Below are 25028 nucleotides of genomic sequence, written 5' to 3' on the forward strand. Positions count from 1 at the left end.
GTTTGTGGACAGCAGTTTGGAGACCTGCTCGCCGTCCCTGGTCCTCCCAGTGCCACTAAACCCTCCTGAGCTGCAGTGCCATGTGTCACCCTCTCCTGCAGCCTTTTGAAAGCGTGAAGAAGGGGACAACTGCGCAAGGTGGCGTTTCCACGCTGGTACCGCAGCACGTGCTCGTGGCGGGGCAGCTCGGGCGGCTCGGGCGCCAGCAGCAGGTAGCGTGGCGTGTTGCGGCTGCTCCCAGACCTCACCCCATCTCCCGTTTCTCTTTTCCTCTTTAAAACGCCGCTGGATGCTCCGGGAGTGCCGGCCGCCCTATGTGAGCGCGGGAGGGGCTTCTCAAAGCTGCCTCCCTTCCAAGGCTTATTTAATCAAAAACCAGTTTTATGGGGCACGCGCTAATTATAACTTTTTAGCCCGGAGGATCAAAATGAACTTGTTGTTTGTAATTCTATAATTCAAATCTACTGCAATTAGATTGGATGCTCAGAAGTTTTCAGAATAATTCATCTATATAAATGTGCTTTACTGAGTTGATTTTTTTTCTCTCTTGAAATTTTTTGTGTGCTTGTATGCAAAGGAAACTGCCTGAGGATGGTTCTTGCAAGAAGTAGGGATGCTGGTTCTTGAAACTATGATGCTGGTGAGCAGTAATAATTATCCCTGTTTTTTAATAGCGTGGTGTCAGATATCCCAGGCGACCGAGCGGTACGGGAGGGGAAACCGCCCCGGGAAGCACGGAGCCGTTTGTCTGGTGCGAGCGGCAGCGGTTTCCCACGGGGTTTGGTGCTTTCCTGGGAGGCGCGGAGGCTGCGGGATCCAGACCCCATGGAAGGGGAAGGCGGGAGAGGCCATTAGTCCCTCGTTAACGACCCGCCAGAACTTTCCCTCTGGCAGCTCCAGCATCCCAGCAGCGAGGAAGGGGACTTGGGGGCTGTTGGGTTCAGGGGGTACGGAGCGCTGCCTGGCCCAGGCGGCCTCTGCATCGCTGGATTTGGACAGAACAGGGAAACCAGAAGGGAAAAAATGCACTAGTCCAAGTTTGAAGTGGAAAAGGGCAACGCTGAGTTTATTCTGGAGTAGCTCGTGGCAGCTGCTGGGGCGGAGCAGACGGGGTCTGGCAGAGGAACGTGTGGCCACGTCCACACTGACCCTCCCAGCAGCTCCGGCGCGTCCGCACATCCGACGGCGGCTGGAAACCCGCGGCGTTGCACAAGGGCAGCGGAGTTGCGGCGGTCTGAAGGTGAGCCGTGACCTGCGATCGTCAGCGCGGTGCTCCACAGCTCTAAAAATAGAGCGTTGCCAACAGAGAAAAGGTATTTTTGGAAAAGCCGGTTATTGGGGCCGACCTCACGGCGTTACCGCAGCCGCTGCTCGGAGCCCGCCTTTGATTTCCTTCTGCTCATAAGTTTGATCAAGTGCCAAGAAAGAGCTGGTGCGTGGCCATGCACAGCAGCGCCCTGCGCGTCCCGCCGCGCGTGCCCACCGTGCGCCCCATCCCGTCCAGGGCTGTCGGCAGCGACTAACGAGCTGCTGTTAATCAGGTGGGGGAGCCCCAGGAGATGCAATTAGCCCTGACTTCACTCGAGGCATCGCAGTGACGCCTGGTTGGAACCGTTAGAAAACCCGACCCCGCGGGTTGTGCACATGGCGTGTAACACACTGAGAGAATGTCCCCGGCAGGTTATTGACCGGAATCGCTGCTCGAAGGGACTCTGAATGCAGGGAAGTGGGTAGAAATGATGAGCTCCAGCTAGAAATCCACTCAGAGTGGGTGCATGAGGTGTATTTTTCTTCTTGTAAATGCAAAAAGACAAGTATCTTCTCTTGCTCCTGGCTGCAGCAGACGGCTCACGGCAGCTCCGCCGCGCCTCCCCGACGAGGATGGAAACCGCCTCGCATGTCTCGTACAAGTACCCAAATTAATGCCATCCTTCACTGGAAGTGGCACATCCAACTGCTCCCCAAAAGGTGAATGTTAACACTCCGGTTTATGCTGTTAGCCCCGTGCTCTGGCCTGGGGCCTGCAGAGACGGGGCGATGGAGGGGGCTCGGTACCCCCGCCCGTCCCGCAGCATCGCTGTGGGAATCCCCAGCGATCGGTTGTGCCGCCACATCAGGTCGCTGTCTCGGAGCGTTTCAATGCGAGAAGAGGAGAGATAAATCTTCCTGGATGCAGACTCATTATCTATGTGGCATTTAAGCATAATTTATGCCCGCCGCCTCGCCACTTCTCTGGTAGGAAATTGCATTGCTGGTTCCCCTGCTCGCGGCTTCTCCGGCAACTGTGTCAGAAATATTGAAATAGATCGATGTGACTTGAGTTCCCTCTGCATTTTTATTGCCGGTTTATCAAGGCGGGCATGGCACCACATGAGTTATGTTGGCAGGAGGAGGACGGTGAAGGCGCGGGGGTCTGGCTGCCCTCGCCGGCGCTACAAAGGGGTTTGGGCGTCTCAGCGCTCCCCGCTGCCTGCACCAGGGATCCGGCTGAACCCTCCGCGCCTCGGCTTTTCCTTCTGGTTTTGTAATGGCATCCTGATTGGGGAACCAGCAGAATCTGTGAAAACAAAAGGAAAACAAACAAACAAATTAATGAGCAGCGTCAGGGGAAGACAAAAGTGTTTCCTGGCCAGCGGCCTTGGCAGGGGTAGGAAATGGTTTGGTGCCGTGGAGCTGCCAGCCGGGAAGTCAAGTGGCGGGAGCCACAGGCTCCGCTCAGCCCGTTCGGTGCCGTAGGCTCCGCTCAGCCCGTTCGGTGCTGCAGCCCTCGCGCCAGGGCTTGGAGCTTCATCCCCAGACCAACCTGCTTGGGAACTCTGTGCCAGTGAGAGGGACAATGGGCTGTTGTGGGGACCCGCAGCACAGCCCCTCTGCTCGCGGCCAGCCGGCGCACACCGGCATCCTCAGCCTGTGCCGTGTCGGCGGAGCAGGGGCAGCGGGGACAGCGGATTCATAGAACCTCATCTGCATCCTCAGGCCCTGCCGCGCACAGGCAAACTCGCCGATCCACACCAACTCGGCCGTATGTCGGCCTGCGCCGGTCCTTGCTCCGTGACGACGCTCCAGCGCGCCCGTGTCCCTCCTCTCCCCCGTGGACCAGCCCGTCTCTCTCTAGAGAACCCAGGGGGTGGTTTCTAGTCCACAGGAAGTGATGCTAAAGTGCTTTTTATAGCAATGCTCCTTTTCTGTAGAACTTTCAGAGTTTGCCCCCAAGTTTGGGTAGGAAGAAGAACATCGTTTCCTTGCTCTGGTGTGAAGTCAGGAACCAGATGGAGACGTTCGGTGCCTCACGGGGATTATTAGAAACAAAATAAGCATTGGCAGGAAAGCATGCCATAAATCCCAGCCTTTCTGTAAGCTCTGAATCTGTTACGCGTTAGACTGTAGTCTTCTAAAACAAAAGGAGACCGAATAGACTGTCATTGTGTAAATATTTCTGCTGGGAAATGCTGCCTGAAGAGAAGACACAATAGCTGCCCTGACGCAGGTTTTATTGGAGCGAGTTGGCACCCGTCTGTTTGTAGGGAGCGGAATGTGCTTGTAGAGATTATACCAGATTTACAGTGATTAATAATGGATTGGACATGGCAGACTTCAAAGGGTTCGGCTCCCTCGCAGTTTGGTGCTGGGTTGAGTTGAAATAAAACGGCAGATCCAATGTCGTCTGTGCACACCCGGACCTCGAGCTGCTACTAAAGACCTTCCCGTGTTTGCTTGGGCTGTAACTTGTTACTAAACTCTTGCAATGTGCTCCCTGCAGCAGGAGCTCCCTCTGCCACTCGGCCTGGAGGCTCCGGATCACACTGAGAGCAAAGAAAGACCGGGACTTTTGACATCAATAGCACTGTTATTAATGATGCATTATTATAAATATGCTCTGCCCAGCGCATTGCTTCTCTTTCGCGACCTGCTCAGGCATGTGGAGGTATGTCGGGATGGATGTCTATCTGTATGTTGGGATGTATGTATGTCTGTGTGTTCGCCCCTGCATCGCTGTAAGGTCACTGAGATGTGCCGGGCAAAGACCAGGGACTGCAGCCGAGTGCATTTCGTAAGTGATAAATGCGTCCGTGTTAATCAAGCGTTATTGTGCGTTGCAGTCGGGAGGCATCTCGAGCTAATGAAGACGTTTCCCCTCTTATCTGCGCTATCTGGCCGGCTGGCAGAGCTGCCGAGCAGCGATCCTCCCGCTCCAGGCGGGCTGATGGGATTTGCACCGCTCCCAGTTGCCATGGAGAAAGTGTTGGATGGCTTTAATACATCTCTCTGAATTTCTCCCCGGAGTTTTCCCGTGACAAGCTGGACTGGAGGTAGCGTATAAGAAGCTGTAATCTTCCAACTCTATGAAAAAATGATTGATGGAGCGTCGGGGCACGAGCAGCTCGGCGGGGTCTGCGGGGAGGTGGGCGGTGGCACCGGAGGGTCCGGCCGTGGTCCCCGAGGGCTGCGCGCTCACCGGGGATTAGAGCAAAAGGAATTAAACAGATATTTATTTTCACATCAGTGTATTCCCGTTTATAAATCCTCATGTTTATAATACATTTGCCCGTTTGCTTTTTAAGTTAATGAAAACATGAATGATTGATGAAAACAGAGGGAAATGGACATTCCAGTGCAGCGTGCAGCACGTCACTCAGCCGCCCGGGCAGCCGCGGTTCGGCTGCCTTCCCCGGGTTCACCACTCTGCCCTGACCCCACCCTGAAAGACTGTTGGGCACGGCCCGTGCTGGGCTCGGGCAGACCTGGCGGGGCTGTTTTCACGGGGAAAGGAGCCGCGGGCCGGGGAGGAGCAGGGAGCGAAGGCTGCGCTGGCACAGCCGGCAGCGGGTTGCGGGAGCTGCGGGAAGGGGGCGCGGGGCGGCGTTCAGAGCAGCCGGCGTGTCGGTGCCACCGCATTCCTCTCCTTTTCGCCCTTTTACTTGATTATTTTTACACTCCACATCCCCAGCGGTGCTTCCGGCTGCTTTAGATTCTCTAAACATTTTCTCTTCGGCAGCTCGTGGGTTTTTGCAATACGAGGCCCGTGGATCGGCGGTGACCGTCGCCTCCCGAGCAGCCCCTGCCGGGCCGGGCGCGGTGAGCGGCCGCTGCCGGAGCCAAAACCAGGTCACCCAGCTCCCTGTGCTCTCTGCCCTTTGCTTTGCAGGGTTTTGGTGAAACCCCCTGCAAACGCCGCCGCTCGGCGGGAGCTGCCCCGGCGCTTGGATCGGAGGTTTCCCACGGAGAGAAGAGGTTGCGTGCGCTTCAGCTGATATGCCAGGGTTAAACAGTAATTAATTAGCGAGTTTATGGTGTTTTCCCATCTGAAATTAAAAACAAAAATTATGCAGAACATGCAAGGTAATTAGGGAGCAGCGAGCTGCCGCACACCTTCAAACGAGAGCTCTAAAGCGTGGTGTTCGGCGGCGGGTGTTCGGTGTGAGGGCTGAGAAGGGCTCGCGCCCTCGGCCGCGTCCCTGCGAGTTCCCATCACGGTTCCCCTTCCCTCGCCGATCCAGGGAGGGCCCCAGCAGCACCGGGGTTTTAATGTTCTCCGTGCTTATCCCTCATCAGGTTTCCCGTTTAAAATCCATCAGCCAAGATGAGAGAATTGGTTCATATTTTCTGTGCCTAGTTTAATTGTTTTATTCCCTCGCCTCTACAACCGGCCCCTGGTGTTTCACCCCCCATGATTCAGCTGTGCAAATGTTCCACCTGTCTGTTAGGGGGGAGCGCATGGAGCAGGTCGTGCCTATCAAACGTGAAGTTTTTCCTATAGTTGGTTCAATAATCTGAAAGGAAAACTTGTCTGTTCCCCCGGGTTCCACTGCGCACCAGCTGCTGCTCTGGGCAGGCGGTTTCTGGGCGGTTTCTGTGTCCGGCGGTGCTGCCCCCGGCACCCCCAGCCCAGCGTCCCCAGCCCTGGCAAGGGGAGCAAACAGCCAAAAACGTGGTCTGAGCATCTTCTGCTGCGGGACTCGGGTGCTGGACGCGCCGTCCTCCGCCCCAGCGGCGCGGGGGCGCTCCCGAGGGGATCCCTGCTTAGGACAGGGGTTGTCCCATCGCTTAAACCGTTTTAAAGACAGACTGTGCTTTTCATCAAGCTCCTTAATGGTTTTCCCTGTTTTTCCCCCATTTTCCAGCCTGTGTGGGTGAGCACGACTCCCCTCACAAAAAGGTGGGGGAATGGGCATGAGAAATGGCGGCGACGTGAGCCGAGCCAAACGGACGGCAGAAGAAAAATCGTCCTCGCGAAAGTGCCGGCGTCAACCTGGCAGGGGAGGGGGAGAAGGATGGCGCTGCAGGAGCAGAACACGAAGGGCTCTGTTGGAATGGCACCTGCGCAGGAAATATTGCCCCAGAAGACAATGCTGGGGATGTCAGAGGTAATTGCTCTTCTCTGCTTTATTAGCTCCGCGCGCACGCTCCGGGTGATGATGGATCATGTTTGCGCTGCCGTTTCTCCAGTTTTCTCTGTGTTGTGTTTGCTTTCTGGTTCCTTCCCGCCTCTCTCTCTTTCTGCTGTTTTCTGCCTTTTCCTGTGACTTTGGGCTGCTCCCTCCCCGCGGAACCAGGCACGGCCGTACCCCAGCATCCGCCACATCCCCGCAGCGCGTCCTGGGGCGCCCACAGACCCCAAACCTGCTCCCCCTCCGGGTCACCCCCCATTAATTGCTCCACTGCCTGTGTTTTGGGCACATTTTCTGAGGCTCCAGCCGTACCAACCCTCCCGCTGCCTCTTGCTCGCCCCAGCCCACTTCTCCTCCAGAAATGATGAGATCTTTTCCCCGTGCGCCAGCTCGGGTGGGTGGGCGAGACTTTGGGTGATGAATTTGCTGCAGGCAAAGGCCTTTTATTTCTGCGTCAGAGCCTGTGGGTGGAAAGGGCTGGCGGCGCGGGGTGGAATGCCGGGTCGCTCTCCCTCGCGGTGACGGCGCGGGACGGGACGGCCGGGCAGGCGAGGACGAGGAGGAGGAGGAGGAGGCACCTCGCGGTGCTGGGGTCGCTGGGGACGGTGGGTGCCGAGCGGCCCGTTATTGCGGTTTGGTGCCCGCAATCAATACGAGCTCACTGGGGGTGATATTTTTATGTCTCTGGAACACTTTATTTGGTTTCTGAAGTGCTCGTGTTCTGGAATAATTTCTCCAGCCTCGTCCAAGCCGCTTGTCATGTCTGTGCTAAGTGAGTTTGAGGGCTATTTTCTAGTCCACTTCGTTGTTTCTATTTTATTGTTTGGCTGGCTCTAAATTTACATTGACGTGGAACTCGGTTTTGTTTTGCTGACTTGGGCGTGAAAAGAAACGCGTCGCTGTCATCTGGAAACGCCTCCGGGACACGTTTCTCTGGGGCAGCTGCTGAGTTTTCTGGGTTCTGCTTCCCTCAGCCCAAGCCCTTTTCTCCTCGTTTCTGTGTCTCTTCATGCAGGGCCGTGGGGACAAAGGGCCGTGGGGACAAAGGGACGCCGTGTCCCCACAGCCGCGCCAGCCCCCTCTCCATGCCCCTCTAAAATCAAGCAGCAAATTAAAGATGGCCCAGGAGCACGGGGAGGGAGGGGAAAGCCTGATCTGTACAGAGGACAGTTAAGCCTGCAGAAGGCTCATGTATTTTACCCACTGTCACATTTAAAAGGCGCTGGATTCACTATACCGTTGAGTAAATACTATTTTTTATCGTGTTTATTTGAGAAGAGCCATTGCTTTCCGGTCAGGAGCTGCTCCTGCTCGGACGAGGCTCCAGGGCGGGCGCGGGGGCTCCAGGTCCCGCGCGGGTGGCGCTGCCGTCCTCGGGGGCCGCGGCGCCGCGGCTGCGCCCGGGGCTGAGGATGCGCCCAAGCGCTCCCACGGCTCCTCCAGCAACAGCTGCTGGGATGGAGAAACCAGACAGGAACTCCCCGTCTCCCGACTGAAGGCAGGAGACGCTCAATGTTGACAGTGTCCTGATCCGAGGTGGTGTCCGAGCATCCCAGAGCGCGGTGCCTGCTGCGGCTCTGCCCGGCTCCGCGCCAGCCATTCCACAGGTATTGAGGGTTTCTTTGAGAGCCGTTGTGCAGAATTCCCTGTCTGTGGACGCAGTGATCTCAGTTTAACTCTGCTGCTAAATATTTTGACAGCCGCTGTCCTTGCAGCCGGGCGCAGCGCGTCGCGTTTGGTGACGGTCCCTGCGGCTCACCCACCCGCTCCTGGAACAGGGGAACGCTCCCAGCTCCACCCCCGGCATGGGAAACGGGCGAGGGGGCTGCTGGGGGCTCAGCCTGTGCCCCCCGAAAGATCCCCAGACTGGCTGGGGTGACATTTAGCCCTGAGCATCTTGCTCTCCGACAGAACACGAGCAGAAACGCTGGAGGCAGGACCCGCAGCTCAGTGAAGCAAGAGAACAAAAACCTTCTGCATCGCTATTTGGAAACGCATTTTTCTTTTCTTAGCCCATTTTGTGGGGAGGAATTGATCTGTCTAATCTCTAATCTGTGACTATGAAATTGTATTTCCCTCTTAATGGGCCTACAAATGTTACAGGCGGATGGTTTGGGAGACGGGCTGTGAACGGCAGGAATGCTGAAAAGGGCTGGTGGGTTCTGCTGGGCTGCAGAACCCGGGACACAGGGGCACCAGGTCCCCAGCAGCCCCAGGTCCCCAGCAGCCCCGGGACCCCGCGCAGACCCGACGTTCGTGCCCAATTCCTGCTGAAATGGGTCTCCAAGAAACTGCATTGGGTTTGGGTACCCCCAGTTCTGAACTCACACAAGCAAGGAGAAGGGAAAGGAAAAGGATGCAAACCCCATGATGAAGCTGGTCGATGAATGAGTTGGTAGCAGGCAAGAGAATGAATATGGAGCAGGAGAACCTTCACACCTTCACAGGGTTTAAATACAGCTGGTTAATCACTTTATCATCCAAATACAGGTGGATTAATGTAGTGGCTTAATACTCTGTTTAAGCAGCTGAGTTTTTAAAAAAGCTAAATAATTGAGGGAATTACGGTAAAATTAGGAAACGTAACAGTTTTTGTACTGGTTATTGTCAGAGCTCCTGGCCCCGGGGCGGGACGGGGGGACAGGGAAGGGGCTCCCAGCGATGGGGAAGGGGCTCCAGGGATGGGGAAGGGGCTCCGGGGATGGGGAAGGGGCTCCCAGTGGTGGGGAAGGGGCTCCCAGTGGTGGGGAAGGGGCTCCGGGGGTGGGGAAGGGGCTCCGGGGTGGGGAAGGGGCTCCGGGATGGGGAAGGGGCTCCGGGGATGGGGAAAGGGCTCCAGCCCCTGCGGCGACAACCACCTGAGTGTGAAATGACTGTGGGAAGAAATGAGCTTCCCCTCCTCGTGTCTGGAGCCGGGAACTGTCACCCGCTCCTCCAGCTCCTCTCGTAAACACAGAATTTATCCATCAGCAACCAAACCAATAGAAGTTGAATAATATTTGTTGATTAATGTAGTCAATGAATTTCATATTTTCTTTAAAATATTTGCTGCATATTTCTGTAAATTATTCATCCGGTTTATAAGGCAAAGCAAATATTTGTGACTAGATATGAATTATGTGATTTGTGAAAATGAAATATTCATGAGTCATTTTCATTATTCACCTCATCCTGGAATTGCTACATAAATCTGATCAGACGAATGGATTTGGTGAGGCTCAGCCCGAATTTACGGGTATCCCAGGGCTCGCTGGCTCCGGCGCAGCGGAGCAGATCTGGAGCGGATCTGGAGCGAGCGCTGGAGCGTGTGCAGGTGCTGCCGCACGTGGAAAGCTGCGTTAGCCTGAGTTTCAGCAGCGGCAAAGGCGAGAGGAGCCTGAGGTTTGTGTCCCTGCCGAGGACACGGGGGACGCGCGGCGCCGTGGGGAAGGTGCTGGGGACAGCGGGAGCGTCGGCCGTGCACGAGTGAAGAGCTGCTCAGCAGAACCACAGCGCACCGCAGCGCTGCCGGGGGAGGACAAGCGCGGCAAACGCTGGTGACAGAGCCCGGGGACAGCGGGACCCCGGCAGGGACACTGAGGCCAGGAACGGATCCGGTGCCGCTGTTAACAAAGGAAAAACAAGAAATTTGATGCTGAAAACTGAGTTAAGCAGATGCTTGGCTGTTAGGGTGCGAGTCGCGCCTCCGGCTAGGCTGGGACTGTGGATCTGCGGAAAGTTAGGCGCACGCTGAGTGCGGTTGGAGCGGTGCCACCCGCGCTCGCTGCCGCTCGGTAATGAACACGGCTGGTTCGGAAGCTGTAAAATGAGCACTCAAAAATTCAGCTTTGGGGACCTTCCTATTTTCCAAAGTGTTAAAGTGCTTTCTCTTTAAATAGCAAGCTTCCATTTAGAAAATAGACCATTCCGCAGATCGCATTATACATCTTCCTCTGCCGGGGCGTTTTGCTCAACACGGCACAGGGACATCGTAAAACCCGCGTGCTCAGCCAAGTGGAATTGCTGACTCTATTACACTGGTCAGAGAAAACCATTTGTCTCCATCCACCCCTTGTCCACCGGGACGGGGCCGGCGGTCCGTCCCAGCGGCGTTCGGCACGTCCCGCGTCCGCACCCGATGGCGCTGAGCGGAAACTCTTCAGGCTGCGGAACCCAAGCTCCGCTCTGCCGCTGCAGGGCTCGGGTCACCTGTGGGATCATTTAAATCCGCGGGAGGTTGGACGGGCAGGTCACCCTTGTGCATGGGGGTCAGCCGAAGCACCAAAGCCCCCCAGCGAGGGTGGCAGTGCGGGGACCCCGGGGACCACGGGCAGCCCCGAGGGAGGACACAGGGCTCTGTGCCGGGGGCGCCCCCACGGGCCATCCCGAAGATCACCTTGCGGGCACAAGGCAGGAGCCGCGACGTTTCCCGGCCAGGGCAGCTCCTGCGCTGCGCTCCGGGCTGTTCAGCCGTGGGATGGCATTTTCCCCTTGCCGGCTCTGGAACAGCACAGAGCAGCCGTTTATCAGCGCTGTGTGCGCATCCAATCTCCCGGGCTCTCTGCTTCGCCTCCCGTTATCGCTCGTCTCCGCGGCGCTTAATGAAGCAGCTATTTTGAGGCGACAGCCTAATGAATTTGAGAAGTTTTTGACTCTTTTATTGCTCCATTTCAAATACCGGTTACCTGGAAAATAGTTTTAATGTTGCGTAGACCATTATGAGCCAAAGCGTTTATTCTGGGTACCCTGCGCCGAGCTGTTTGGCGGAGCTGTGGGGCCGCAGCCAGCGCACTGGGGGGTTTTCCTGAGAGAGGTGTCTCTATTTAACGCCCTTTTCCCAAACAGCTTCTGCCAGCAGGTTGTGTTGCTGTGAGGCTGGAGGTTAAAGCGGTAACGACATGGGCGTTTAGTGACCCAGAGAAACCGCACCCCGGCCACTGCAGCTGGGGGATCTGCCACACGGGCCCCTGTTTGTTGGGGTTTCTTTCCTCTGGTCTCTGGGACCTCTCTTTCCAAGTTTCTTCTCCCCATCTGCTCTGCTGAAAGTCTTTGTTCCTCAGTCATTTATTTTTTAACAGAAAACCGAGATAAAAATCTCCAGTCCTCCAAGGGACGTTAATTGCTGTTACTGTAGAGCATGCACGGCTGGTAATTATAGTTTTTGCTCAGCAGCTGATGGACTTGGGAACCGCTTTTAATGCTGCAAAGGCAGGGAGAGGGAAACTCAGTAACCCGGGCGTGCGTCTCGCGGCGCTGGGACGGTGCCGTGGGCTCCGTGACGGTGCCGTGGGCGCTGGGACGGCAGGAACCCGGTGGTGAGGGCTGAGAGCGGTGACACGGAGCCCCAGGCCACCTGTCCCCTCCAGAAGCGTCTCGGGACCACCCGCTGCCCCGCGCCCAGGGCGCTGGTTTGTTGGCACCGGAGCGGGCGCAGCCGGAGCCCCGTGAGCTCGCGGCCACAGCGGCTCTAATTTTAAGGTCCGTTAAATATGATTTAAATATTTTTTTACTCATTAGTGATAATTTAGAATGATTCTCTCTTTTTTTTTTTTTTTCGGAAACTTCAAGTATGATTGTAATAGCTTTGTAATTTGGGGCTCTATCATTAAAATTAATGATATCCTAATGCTCTGTGTGCACTGGAAAAGTCTGATCAGTTTTTTCCCCTTTATATATCATTACTAATAGAACATTTTAATGGCTGTAATTTCCAGCCCTGTAGATGGAAACCTAAAAATAGGAAGAAAGCCCATTTCATCACGCCATGCCAGCCCCTAAATAATTCAATTACATAGACTGGAATATCTGAAGCCGAGTGTGTTCCAGCTGCAGATAACCAAAAGTACTTGATATTGCTTTTAGAGCAGGGCTGGTTATTACAAGGTCTGGCTCCCCGGCCCCCGCTGGCCCCCCTGGGATGCCAGAGCATCCCCACGGCCCAAGCCTAAAGCTCCCTAAAGCCGGGCTCAGCCCCTGCTTCATTACTGCGCGTGTTCTCCTGCTGTAGGGAACTGCAAAGCCTTTCATCATCCTACAGATGCCTCCGTACAGCCGCCTCCGTTCACATCTTTACCTTGCAGAGTTTATCAGATGGATTTCTGCTATTTGTTGGCTTATGCTTTTATATTTTGGCGTTGTTTGTTTGTTTGTTTTCCCAGGATATTTATCAGTGTTTGGGATAAAAAGACAAAGCAACAGAGAAAATTAGTGCAGCTGCCAAGTTATTGGGCTGGAAGCAGGAACAAATGTGGGAGCATCCCTGGGCTGGGCGATGGAGGGGACAGTGTCCCCAGGCTGGGCGATGGAGGGGATGGTGTCCCCAATCTGGGTGATGGAGGCGATGGTGTCCCAAATCTGGGTGATGGAGGGTATGGTGTCCCCTGGCTGGGTGATGGAGGGGATGGTGTCCCCAATCTGGGTGATGGAGGCAATGGTGTCCCCTGGCTGGGCGATGGAGGGGACGATGTCCCCTGGCTGGGCGATGGAGGGGACGGTGTCCCTGGGCTGTGATGTCTGTGACCCGCGAGCAGCCATCTCTGAGCCCATAATGCTCAGTTTAACTCTCCAAAACTTCTTTTCTCACAACCAGAGAAAGTGCTCGGAGCAGCTATTAAAGTGTAATCAATCAGTGTCAAATAAAAGTCATCAGAATATGACTGAGAGCCTGATTGCCTGTAACCAACATAATTAGACGGTGAGGACTTTCTTTCTTTTCCCTTTCTGCAGGAAGGCTAAAAGCCTCCAGAATTGGAGCTAATATCCTATGTCTGGGGAAAGGTGAATTCACATTTGACCTATTGTTCAAATACAAATTCCCCTCAGATGCAGCGTGGCGCGGTGACGGCAATCGCGGCAGCGGCTTCGGCACAGGCCTGCCCAGAGAGCGCCGCAAAGTTATAAACCCTGGTGCTTGTTCCCTGTCAAAGAGTCTCCTCGGCATCCCCAGAACGCCGTTCCCGTCTCCTCAGGCTGGCCCAGGCAGCCGAGTGTCCCCGTCACCTCACTGTCCCCTCGCTCTCCAGATCCTCTTTGGGTTTATACTGGCATTAACGAAGTACTGGTGTTAATGAAGTATTGGCGTTAACGAAGCGCTGCCGCCCCACCCTCGCCCCACGTACCAGCGCCCCAACATTGTCCAGCTGAGCCAAAAGCCAGAGTTACGGCTCTTATCGCACATTTCCAGAGGAGAAAGACGGGGTTTGGTGCCCGGTTAGCCAGGTTGCCTGGCTGTGGTTTCGGTGAGGTTTTGTTTTCCGACAGCTATTTATTTTCTATTAGATATTCGATGTTTTTCTCCTGTCCTCCTGCCTTTAAGGCGACCTGCAAAGGAAGCAAACAAATGAGTCTCTCATTATTCTGTCCTTTTTCCTTTGCTCCTGGAATGTTTTATTGATCCATTTCTTCCTCCCCTCGTTTGTGTGTGTTTTGGCACGGAGCGTGGTTGGGGACGGTTATGGTGGGCTGTTTCACCCCCTTTGGTGACGGGAAATCGGAGTAAAGAAGGGCAGGGTGGGGGTGTCCGGCACCGTCTCGGCAGCGCGGAGCAGCCGCGCTCGGTGGGACCGGGGAGGGTTCCTGGGGGAGCCCCCGGGGGACGCGTGGGGGAGCCCCCGGGGCGCCCGGGCCCCGCAGCCCCCGCCAGCTGCTGGCGCTTCTCCTCAGCCTCTGGCGTTTGCTTTAACCCGTCCTGGGTCTGCAGTTCCCTCCCAGGATTAAGCGTGAAGCAGCGAGCTGTCGATGCACGGAGGTGAGCGCGCCCCGCGCGGAGCCGCTGCCGTGGCCGAGACGGGAAACTGAGGCAGCACCAGCGTCCCGGGCGAGGGATGCGGAGCCCAAAACCACCCTGCGGGGCAGTTCTAGATGCCACGTGAGTGCTGGCAGAAATCATTTGTGATTAAAGGCTGTGCCGGCTGCTGAGAGAGAGGATGGACAGAACACTGTGTGTCAGGGTGGACAGATGGACAGACAGCCACTGGCCATCCAGCATCCTCCCGGTGGGCCATCGTTTGCCCGCAGGCTCCATCTGGTGGAAGATGCTCCCCGAGGAGCCGGAGGGAGAACCCCTCGGTGTGTGGGGTCCCCTCGGCGTGCGGGGTCCGCTGGGCACCCGCGGTGACAGGAGGGTCCCCAGTGGGTTGGCAGCGCTGGCACCCACCAGCACCCACCGGCAGCTCCCAGGGCTCCCGAGCAGCCTTTCCCTCCTTTCACCTCCCAGCGCTCAGCCCCAGGGTGGAACCGGGTGCTTTTCAGTCTGCTGCATGTTCTGCCTTCATTGAGGTTTATTTGCCATATAATGTGACACAGTAATTTCACTGTGTATAATTTAATGACGCATCAGGAAAGAATTAATTGCTGGAAGCAGCGCTCGTGCCGGACGGCCGTGCTGGGGTTTGGTGGCAGCTCTGCCGCGGGCGAATGGGAACGCTGCCGGTGCTGCCGGTGCCGCCGGTGTCCCCGCTGCCGAGTGTCCCCGGGTCCTTTGCCAGCCGGCTGTGCCCCGCGCTGGGGACGCTGGAGGGACGCGCTTGGAGACGGCGCTCGGTAGGAAAACAGGATACGCAAACCCCTCAACAGCACATCCAATTTCCACTCATTAAGCCACAATTTCCATCATTTTAATTACATAAAAGGCAGATAAATAGCAAGTATGCTCCTACTTGTGCCTTTTCTCTTAATTATGAGTCCTTTGCACGGGCCAGTTTGCAATGAATCAGCCTTTAAACAGTGTTCAATCGGAACATGTTTGAATTATCTTGTTGGCCGATCATTCCCCAGAACATAATAAAACAAACATTAATTACTACTTCAGCGGGTGTAATCTTCTTGAAAGCACTCGACGCCACTCGAATGCCATTGTAGCCTCATGCTCCGCGCTGTGAGACACGTGGGTGAACAGGCACGGCAGGTCGGGGTGCGCGGGCAGAGCTCGCGGGAAACTTTGGTGAAGGAAAACCCTAAACCTGTTGTCCAAAGAGGAGGAACGGTGCTGCAAGGCCACCGCGCTCCTGGCAGCTGGGTGGGATCTGGTGCGATGTGATGGGATGCAGCAGGATGCAGTGAGATGCAGCGGGATGCAACAGGATGCAGTGAGATGCAGCGGGATGGTGAGATGCAGCGGGATGCAGTGAGATGCAGCGGGATGCAGTGAGATGCAGCGGGATGGTGAGATGCAGCAGGATGCAGCAGGTGCCACTGCTTGTGTTTCCACTGGCATGGGGCTTATTTGGGCCGGGTCTCAATCAATTTGGAACATTTCATGTAGGTGTAAATGGCAACCCCTGATCTCCACTCAAAGGTTCCGATGGTTTCTTCTGCTGCTTGTGAGATTTGTTCCCAGAAACTTTTTTAATCAGTAAAACAAATTCTCAATGACCCATCTGAGGCTTCAGAGAACCAGGGAAGCTGTTGTGTATATGAGTCAACCCTAACGCAAAGCTATTTCCTTCCTCATTTGCGAACCCGAACATTCAGACATACACAAATTAATGGGTATTATTATGAGCCTCATTAAAAGAACTGTTCTTTAGGGGGAACCGTCTTCCCCAACACAAGCACTGTGTTCTGTTTGCTCGGCTGTTAATTGATGGCAAACTGTGCAATTCTCAGTTTCGTTATGATGAGCTCGTGTGGTCGGTAACTCGCGCTGGTCGCCCTCCCGGTGCGAGCGGCGCCGGCGCCGGGGTGCACAAGCCCTGGGGACCCGGCCGCTCCGGAGCACCCTGTGCGTCCGATGCCAGCGAACCCATTTCTCTTCCCACGGCTCTCGCGAAGACGCCGGACTTTTTAGGGGGATAAATACCGCTCTGTGTTGGTTTTTTTCTCCCCGTCCTCATGTGGATTGATCCACCACAAGTGTTCATCCTCGCCTTAAGTAGAGAACAGGCACCGCATCTCAAAGCTTCATTTTGCCTTTTGCCATTAAATTACATTAAAAGGGCTCTCATGTTATCTCTTAAGTAGGTGCTTTTCATTCCAGCCACATTTCCTCCGTTACCGCCAGGCTTGTCTCCTCAAAGCAGGAGCTCTCCTGGCGCACACAGGAGCAGAGGCCATCTCGGCTATTTCGCGCAGATTTTAGGCACCTTAAACCCGACGGGGTGTTACGATCCGAGTGCCAACATCTTTTCCACCGGCATGTGAACAGGTGTGAGCTGCTCCTGCCCCCGGCTGCAGCCCCAGGGTCCCTGTCCCCCCATGACATCCATCCCTGGCGATTACAAATCCCGTGACTGTCCCTGGGAGCGATGGGTGCTGGTGGTGAGCTGGGCACCCTGTGCCCGGAGCCGCGCTCGGTGCCGAGGCTGAGAGGCGCGCTCGCTGCTGCACGCCCATGGCCGCCGGTGGAGCCCGCAGCTGCGCTGGAGGAGGAGGAGGGACGCTCAGCTCGTGACCTGGTAGCATGAAACCATCGGGCCAGCCCCACCGGTCCCTCGGCTGCCCGAGAACAGCGCTGACTAATTGGGAGATGCTTGGCCAGAGCCCCATTGGAAGCCTTGAGCAAATTTTTCTTTTACGATGGATGAAAAAAGTCAATTTTCAAGAAGTGCATCAAGCCCTTAATTGGGACTTGAATTCCTAAATGGCAGAGGGTGCGGTGAACCTGGCTCCTCGGGCCGATGCGTCCTGGTTGTTAGAGAGCAGCCAGCCCGGAGCGGGCGGAGGCGGCGGCGCGTGCGTTGCAACGAGCCCCCACAACCAGAGTTGATTTTCTTTTGCATCTAAAAGCAGACATGAGTGGTACTTATTAATTTGAGTCCACCTCTGAATGCACTTATTGATTCAAGTCCAATTAGTTTTCAGAGTGCCCAGGTAGGAAGTAATCATTAAAAACATGTAAATTAAGTTACCGGGGAGCTTAATAGATTAGTCATTGACTTTCTAGCTTATGTTGGCTCTTAACCTTCAGCTTAAATTAATCACCAACAATTTTTCTGGACTGGCTGCAGAAGGTTGGAGCGCAGGGGCTGCGGCACCGTGGTGAGGGCCGGCGAGCGAGAAACAGAGCCGGTGCTGGGCACCGCGGCTGGCACCGCCGTGAGGGCCGGCGAGCAGGAAACAGAGCCTGTGCTGGGTACCGCGGTGAGGGCCGGCGAGCGGGGAAAGGAGCCTGTGCTGGGCACCGCGGCTGCCGTGAGCTGCTGCCTGTGCCGGGGGGTTTGCCCACCCCAGGTCCCGCTCTGCCAGACCCGGCACCCAGAGCCGGTCCCTGGCTGCGGGAATGGTGGCTTTGTCGGCTCACCCGCGGTGCGTGTCCTGGATCGGAGCCTCGGGGCTGAGCTGTGACAGGTGCCGGTCTCTGTCCATCCCCGCCGCTGTCCCTGTTTCCCCCCATGTATCACAAGCGGGTTTCCCAGCCTGCAGTAACCAAACCTCGGTTGCAACTGGAATTAATAGCAGCTAATCTGAAATTATTAAGGTGCTCCTAGTCGATGCCCTAATAGATTAGGAGGTGCCCGGTAGAAAGCTGGAGTCTCCGAGCCCCCCTGCCCCATTGGCAGCAGCTCCGTCAGGGAGGGGGAAATGGAGGAAATATCTTCTAAAAAGATATCAGGCTGTGCACATTTGAAAAAGCTATTTCTAAAATTGCAATTACCAGGGAAGAGAACGAATTACCACTTCAGGGAGCGTCACACATGGAGAATCAGAGCTTTGGGAAATAATCAGAAGAATATATTCACAGAAGTGCATTATTTATATTGAAACATTTTAAAGCAAAGGTCACGAGGAGAAGCTGAGGATTAGTAAATAGGAAAATGCAAGATCGCTTCGGTGCCGCGATGCTCGTGGTCCGTTTTGGGGACGGCCGCGTCAGTCACCGCGCACAGGGTGTGGAGGGGAGGGGACGGTGGGTCCTCGCGCGGTCCCCAGCGGCACCTTCGCTTGTCCCAGCTCCGCCACAGCGCGTCCCAGCTCGCGTCCCCCCTCCCTGCCCGAGGGGCCCCCAGAAAGTATCTGCCGTGTATAAGCAGCAAAAATAGGATTGATTTACTGTAGCGACATCTCAAAGCATGGAGCGGCACTTTTACACTCACATCACCCATTAGACATCTGAAGGCATCAGCACAGCCCATTTCATTTTTAGAGACGTACAAAATGCTCAGAGAAAGCCATTTGACATCCCCATTCTGGGAGCTGTGATAGCGTGCTGGAAATGATACAAACGCATCAGAAGTCTTACGTCTACTCATTTCGGCGCCCGTTTTCCCTTTGAGTCGTGTCAATGTGCTGCTAAAGATCTAGTAAGTGCTGCTCTGTGATTTTTGTGTGTCCCAGCTGCTGTGGACAGCGAGCTGAAACCGGAGTGTCAGGGAGCACCTTACGGGAGACGCTGGGGCACCCGGCGCTGTTCCCGACCAGCAACAGCTGCGCGCTGAGCAGCACCACCCGGCTCTATTAACGAGACTTCACAAGCTCCCGGCTGCTGACAAATGGCCACAATTTTAGCCCTTCCATCTCCCCCAATCAATACCTTTTAATCAAATCCAGTCACACCAAATCGAATTAAGGGAAGTGTCCAAAATAACCTCGAAGTGCTGGGGGTGCGGGGAACCAGCTGACCCGTGCAATCCTCACATCCCCTGCCTGAGCTCCGGTGGTTTCCTGAACGTGCCCCTCGCCCAGCGAGAAGCTGGAGAGCCCATTTCATTACAAGGTTTCCCGCGGCCAAGGGCTGCTCAGGGGAAGCGTTTGTACCACCCGGGATGTGCTGATCAACATGCCCAGGCAACAAAGGACTGAAAATATCTAGGTGTGTATAGCACACAAAACTGACGGCGCTGTTTGCCTGGTGCCCGGGGAGCCGGTGCCGGGGGGACCGTCCCGGGCTGCCCTGCGGCCCCGAGCGCGGCCGACCCGCCAGAGCGCGCTGGGCTGTTCTGCCGCTGTGTCGCTCTCGTGCCTCCGTCGTGTTTGTGCGCTTTCCTTGGGGTTTGCTCTATTTAGCTGCTCAAGCGTCCACCAAGTTTCAGAGCTATTTCTGCGTATGAATTATTCTCTGACACGATTCTGCAGCACTGGTTATATTTAGAGAGCTCGTTCATTGGGTGAGGCTTTCTCGTTTTCCGTTTCGTTGGGTGATTTCTGTGTTCCGTGTTTCAGGCTCCGGTTGATGTGCGCTAACTAATTACATTGTGTGGCGCCAGATGAGGCCGAGCTCGCGTTCCTGCGGTGTTTGCAGCGATGTTGGTTGGCGATGCTGCCGGGAGAGCCGCGGCCCCGTGCGCGTCACAGCTGTATCGGCGCTGGAGCAGCTCTGGAGGAAATGTTCAGCTTGTAAAGAGAAAAGCTGCTGCGGGGGACCCCATTGCTTTATTCCACTTTCTATGAAGGGCCCAGCTCTCCCTGCCGCGTCTGCATCCCGTGTCCTCACCGAGCGCCGTGCCGGGGCCGTCCGGACAGCGCTGGGGTGTCCTGGGGCTGTTTGTCCGTCTGTCCTCGCCTCGCCGGATCCTTTCCTCCCGCCAGTCTGGCACCACTTCTCACACAAGCTCTCCGTTCCCCAGCCAGCTCTCTCACCTCCTTACCTTGATCTATTTTTAATGCTGCTCTTGTTTTTCCTCCTTATCCTTCTGCCTTCCATAAAATAATTGACTTTTCACGGTGCAATTGGCATTTTACGGGCACTCCCCGGGCACGTGTCCTGGCTCCCCACGGCCGGGCTCTCGGGAGCCCCAGCTGCCTCCCCAGCCGCCAGCCCAGCTCCAGGGCCACCGACGTGTCCCCAGGGGCCACTTGTGTGCAGCGTGAGCTGCTCCTGCCAGGAGCCGCGGTGGCCGCGGTGGCCGGTCCCTCTCCGGGAGCCACGGTGCAGCCCTGCGCTGGAGCTGCGCCAGCGGCGGCAGCTGGAGCCTGGCAGAATTAAAGTCTTAATTGCCTGTGATAATTAGAAATCTGAGGAAGTTTCCCCAAAGCACAGAACTGCGTCCTGGCGCAGCCCGGGCGTGCGCGGTTCTGGGCGCTGGAAGGACGGCTCCTTTGTGCCTCCGGATCAGCCCAGCGAGCGCTTGTGGCTGTGCCACCAGCGGGGGTGACAATGCAGCAAAGGCTTCAATAACCGTCTTCAGTCCTGTGCATGCGGTTAACTGCAGCTGCAGATGTATCGTTCCTGCTAATTGTGCAGGTAAATCAGAGGTACCAGGTGAAACCATAGGCAGAAGATGCTGCTGCTGCGGGGGGCCAACCTCGCCATGGGGGTCCCGCTGTCTGCCCCGCCGACAGCGCATCCCAACCCCATTCACCCAGCAGACCCCACCGGGCCCCTCCCGGCCTCTGTGCAGGGTTGTGGGAAATGCCAGGGCCGCGTTTCACACGGAATGTGAGTCCGAGCAGCCCCGGGCCCACAGGGTCTCCGGCGGGAGCTTCGGCGGTAGCCAGCCACCTGGGGATGGTTCATTTGGAGACGGCTCGTTGGGAAGAGCCGACCCTCTGCGGCTCCTGCCGTGGATTAGGAGAGCCCGGCTTGCCAGCGCCGCCTTATCTGCCCAGTAATTGAACGGAATAAGCTCTCTTATCTCTCTGGTGCGGCTTTTCCCTGACAGCCCCTTATCTCGCAGCCCTTGGAGATTGTGAGCGGCTGTCGAGCCTCTGGCGAGGCTGCTCTGTCCATCCGTCCTCTCCCGCCGGGTTTGGGTGTCCCGGTGTGTGAGTGGGCACGGCCCCCCCCCAGCACCCCGGTGTCCCCACAGCCCCTTCCGAGCCCTCCCGGGGAACCCAGGGACCCGGGACGCAAGACATTCCACTCTTCACTCTTTCACCCAAAGCTTTGAAACGATTCCCCACCATCTGCGATGCCAGAGAAAAGCTTTTCGGCGGACGGAGCGGTCGGCGGTGGGGGCTCTGCGGTGGGGGTTCGTTTACGTGTTCGGAGGAACGCGCGTAATTGGGTCTCTTAGGTAAACGGTGCAGGATTGAAGCCTCTGCAGCCGTAGGGCTGATGGACCACTGAGGAGACATTAACATGCGAAATGATGACCATTAACTTGATTAAAGAAAGGACACAACACGCATTTTGTTCTTGTAGCGCAGCCGCTTCTTCCCATGAATCGGTACTTGGGGATTTTGATTTCCTTACGCCAGGAGACAAAACACCTCGGAAGCGGCGGGTAATTGCTTCTGGGCTGAGTTTTTCTAGGCTAACCTAATCTTGCCGGGGATTTGCTTTTAGCCTCAATGTGAGGGTAGATTTTCTTTAAGATCAGGTTGAAAAACACTCTCATACATTAGAAGCAGAATAAATGGCTTCTGAGCACTGGATTTGCACAGGCTTTCAGGAAGTGATGGCTGACCCAAAAATCCAGCCCGTCCCACCCCTGCGAGCCGAGGAGCAATGGGGTGACCCCGGCACGCCGCGGGGTCCTGATGGGGTGACCCCGGCACGCAGCGGGGTCCCGATGGGGTGACCCTGACAGGCCGCGGGGTCCCGATGGGGTGACCCCGACACTGTGGGCTCTCGATGGGGTGACCCCGCACACCACAGGTTCCAATGGGGTGACCCCGACACTGTGGGCTCTCGATGGGGTGACCCCGACACGCCACAGGTTCCAATGGGGTGACCCCGACACTGTGGGCTCTCGATGGGGTGACCCCAACATGCCGCGGGCTCCTGGGGAGCGACTGTACGTGTGGGAAAAGCGGGTCAGCCGGGAGCACAGAGCGGGCAGATGTGCTCGTAATTAGGATGCATCAAATCGGTTAATGCTGAAGACAAAGAAAATTAGAGAAAATGAAGAGGAAATGAAACGTCTCGCACAGATGCAGGAGAAATATTTTTAGTCCCTCTAAGCCCGTGGCGTCCGTCGTGTTTGAAGAGCCCGTGCTGGGTCCCGCGGGACCGCTTCCTTTCAAACGAGGTTGCCATCTCCCCGCGCTGCAATTAGACATGTCCGCACAGCTTCGATTTAGTACAACCAAAGCACTTAATTTTCATTAGAAAGATGACATTGTGAGCAGTTATGAAGGACGAGCGACAGCCGCTGGGATCCGCGTTCCTGAGGACAGAATGGGACACACAGATGCACGAATTATCGGGCACCTTTCCCACGCTGCTTCTTCTCTGCGAAGAAGATTGGACTCGATTGTAGGTGCCTCTCCTGATGTCTCTTCCTAAATCCTATTTACATTTGTGTTAGATAATTCAGTATATCCATAAATTAGTGTTGAACACCAGTTTGTCTTATAGAAGTGCTGAATAATCTCCGCCTCCTGTGTATTCATGGTCCAGCCGGGGATCCCCAGCGCGGCCGGGGGTGCTGTGAGTGTTCGGGAAGGGTCCCCGTCCCCAGTTCCCACAGCTGGAGCTGCCCAGAGCCGGGCGGGCACGGACGGGGCTCTCGCTGCCCTTCAGCTCTCCCACCAACCGTTGCTGGTTCCGGACCGTGACACCAGCGCTGCTGCCCGTGGGCCGAGACCCCGTGGGGCAGGAGCCGGGGCCGGGTAAACAGGGTTGGTTTGATTATTCAAGTTTTCCGTGTCCATGAAAGCAAAGATTCGTGTGGCTGAGCCCGAAGACAAACTGCTTCAAAGAGCAATTTTAATTGAAATTATAATGATGAAAGTTTTGCAGCCCAAATTGAAATAGGCGTTACAAGTATGCCCGCCTCCCGCAAATCACGGCCATGAGGAGCAGAAACAAACCCAGGGATTTTGTGAGAGCCCTTTGGTCTGTGTCTGCGAGCGATGACAGCTTCCTCAGCCCGCAGATTATCTTCTTCTCCGGAGAAATCAATAAGCGGCTGTGCCATCCATCTTCTCTGCAGCTTTTCCCGTGCTCCTGCGCTCCCCTTCCACAGGCACCGGGCTGTCCCACGGGCACGGGCTGGGTGCTGCCGGGCCGGCCTGTGCCCGGGGATGCTCCTCCTGCCTTCCCACCGCACCCACCGCACCCACCGCACCCACCGCACCCACTGCATCCACTGCACCCCACTGCACCAACCGCACCCACTGTATCCCATTGCACCCCACCACACCCACCACACCCACCACACCCATCGCACCCACCACACCCCACCACACCCACTGCACCCACTGCACCCACCACACCCACTGCACCCCATTGCACCCCACCACACCCTACCACACCCACCACACCCATCGCACCCCACCGCACCCACTGCACCCACTGCACTCACCGCACCCACCGCACCCCACCACACCCCACTGCACCCCACCGCACCCCATTGCACCCACTGCACCCCACTGCACCCCATTGCACCCCACTGCATCCCATTGCACCCACTGCACCCACTGCACCCCACTGCACCCCACTGCACCCCACCACACCCACCACACCCATCACACCCATCACACCCATCACACCCACCATCACAGCCATCACAGCCATCACACCCACCACACCCACCACACCCATCACACCCTATTGCACCCACTGCACCCACCACACCCATCCCACCACAGCAGGGTGGGGATGGAGCCCCGGCCGTGCCCCCGCTGTGCCGCTGCGGCTCCCGGCAGGAGTGTGGGAACCCGGGGGTGAAAAGCTCCTGCGCTCCCCAAACAGAAAACGGATGCTGGTTCTTCTCTCTTCAGCATTAATCTCTGTCCCTCCTGGGAAATTATGCCACAATAAATCCTTATTTCTCATGATGGCTTGCCAGTTTTAATAATGGTTTTGCAGGGGATGGGAGAAGCCGGCGAGCCGGAGTGCGGGTGGGAGGACGCAAGCACCAACAGGTCGGGCTGATTTATCCTCCTCCCCAGCTCCGTTTGTCCAGCTGTCGCGCAGGACCAGGTGAGTAACTGTTTCCTCAGTAATTTCGGCCTCGCCCTGATCCCCAGGCACCCGTGCTCCTCTGGAGTCTCTTTGCTGCCCAGCTCCGGCCGGTGAGAGCTGGGGGTCTGCAGCCCCCCCGTCGCGGTGCTCCTGCGGGTGTGGGGAGCAGAGCCCATCCCGGGGGGTGCGCTCCGGAGCCGATGGCACCGCAGGACGGCGCCGGCCGGGTCCAGCGCCGCCGGTGGACGCTGTGCCGCGGAACGCCGCGGTCCCCGCTCCCGTGCCGGTGCTGGAAGGGACAGCCATTGCAGCAGCTCCCAGGGCTGCCGCTGCTTCGTCTGCTGGAACCTGTGAATGCCGCCGTGCCAGGGGTTTCATCGTTTTCTAACCCAATACAAACAATTTGTAGAGCTGCGTAGAAGAAAAATAGAATTTGTCCTTAGTTCCCAGGGTGTCTGACTGGCCAATGTGGATAATTGTGTTTTCCCTTATTTGTGGAGGTAACCGAATGGCCAAATCCAATTACTCTGGAAACGCTGCTGCCATGCAGAGGCCAGCATGGGGTTTCTCTGAGCCGGGGTGGCCGGTGCTCCCGGTGACATCGGGATCGCCATCGCCAGCCTGCGCTCGGCCACCGGCCCCCTCTGCTCCTGCTCTGAGGAGCACGAGGGGTTGAGAATGTCTATTTATGCCCCTTGAAAACGTGACCCACAAATGAGGAAGAAGATGGAGGCAAAGACCTGTTGCATCTTGTCCCGGGGCCGTGACAGCCGGTGCTGGGACCGCCGTGCGCCCCCTCGCCGGGCTGGCAGGGGCCCTGGCTCCTTTCCCACCCGCCCAACAGCGTTTACTGGGGAAATGCTGCCAAATAAAGAAAACCCAAAGCGGAGCTGTTGCCCCCATGAGCAGTCAGCTCCTGCAGCCACGCATAT

At 56.5% G+C, this 25028-nt stretch overlaps 2 long non-coding RNA genes across 2 annotated transcripts; both read left to right on the top strand.

Annotated features, from left to right (window-relative positions):
• The first annotated feature begins 1162 nt into the window (after positions 1–1162).
• Positions 1163–4498, top strand: LOC309448433. Its single transcript, XR_014185797.1, has 2 exons — positions 1163–1240; positions 4101–4498. It is a non-coding gene; the product is annotated as an uncharacterized lncRNA (long non-coding RNA).
• Positions 4499–4868: 370 nt separating this feature from the next.
• LOC309448432 lies at positions 4869–24053 on the top strand. The gene is made up of 3 exons (XR_014185796.1): positions 4869–5269; positions 6123–6365; positions 24001–24053. It is a non-coding gene; the product is annotated as an uncharacterized lncRNA (long non-coding RNA).
• Positions 24054–25028: the final 975 nt, after the last annotated feature.

This window comes from Streptopelia decaocto (genome assembly GCF_964273445.1).
Source record: "Streptopelia decaocto genome assembly, chromosome: 20".
Classification (NCBI taxonomy): Eukaryota; Metazoa; Chordata; class Aves; order Columbiformes; family Columbidae; genus Streptopelia; species Streptopelia decaocto.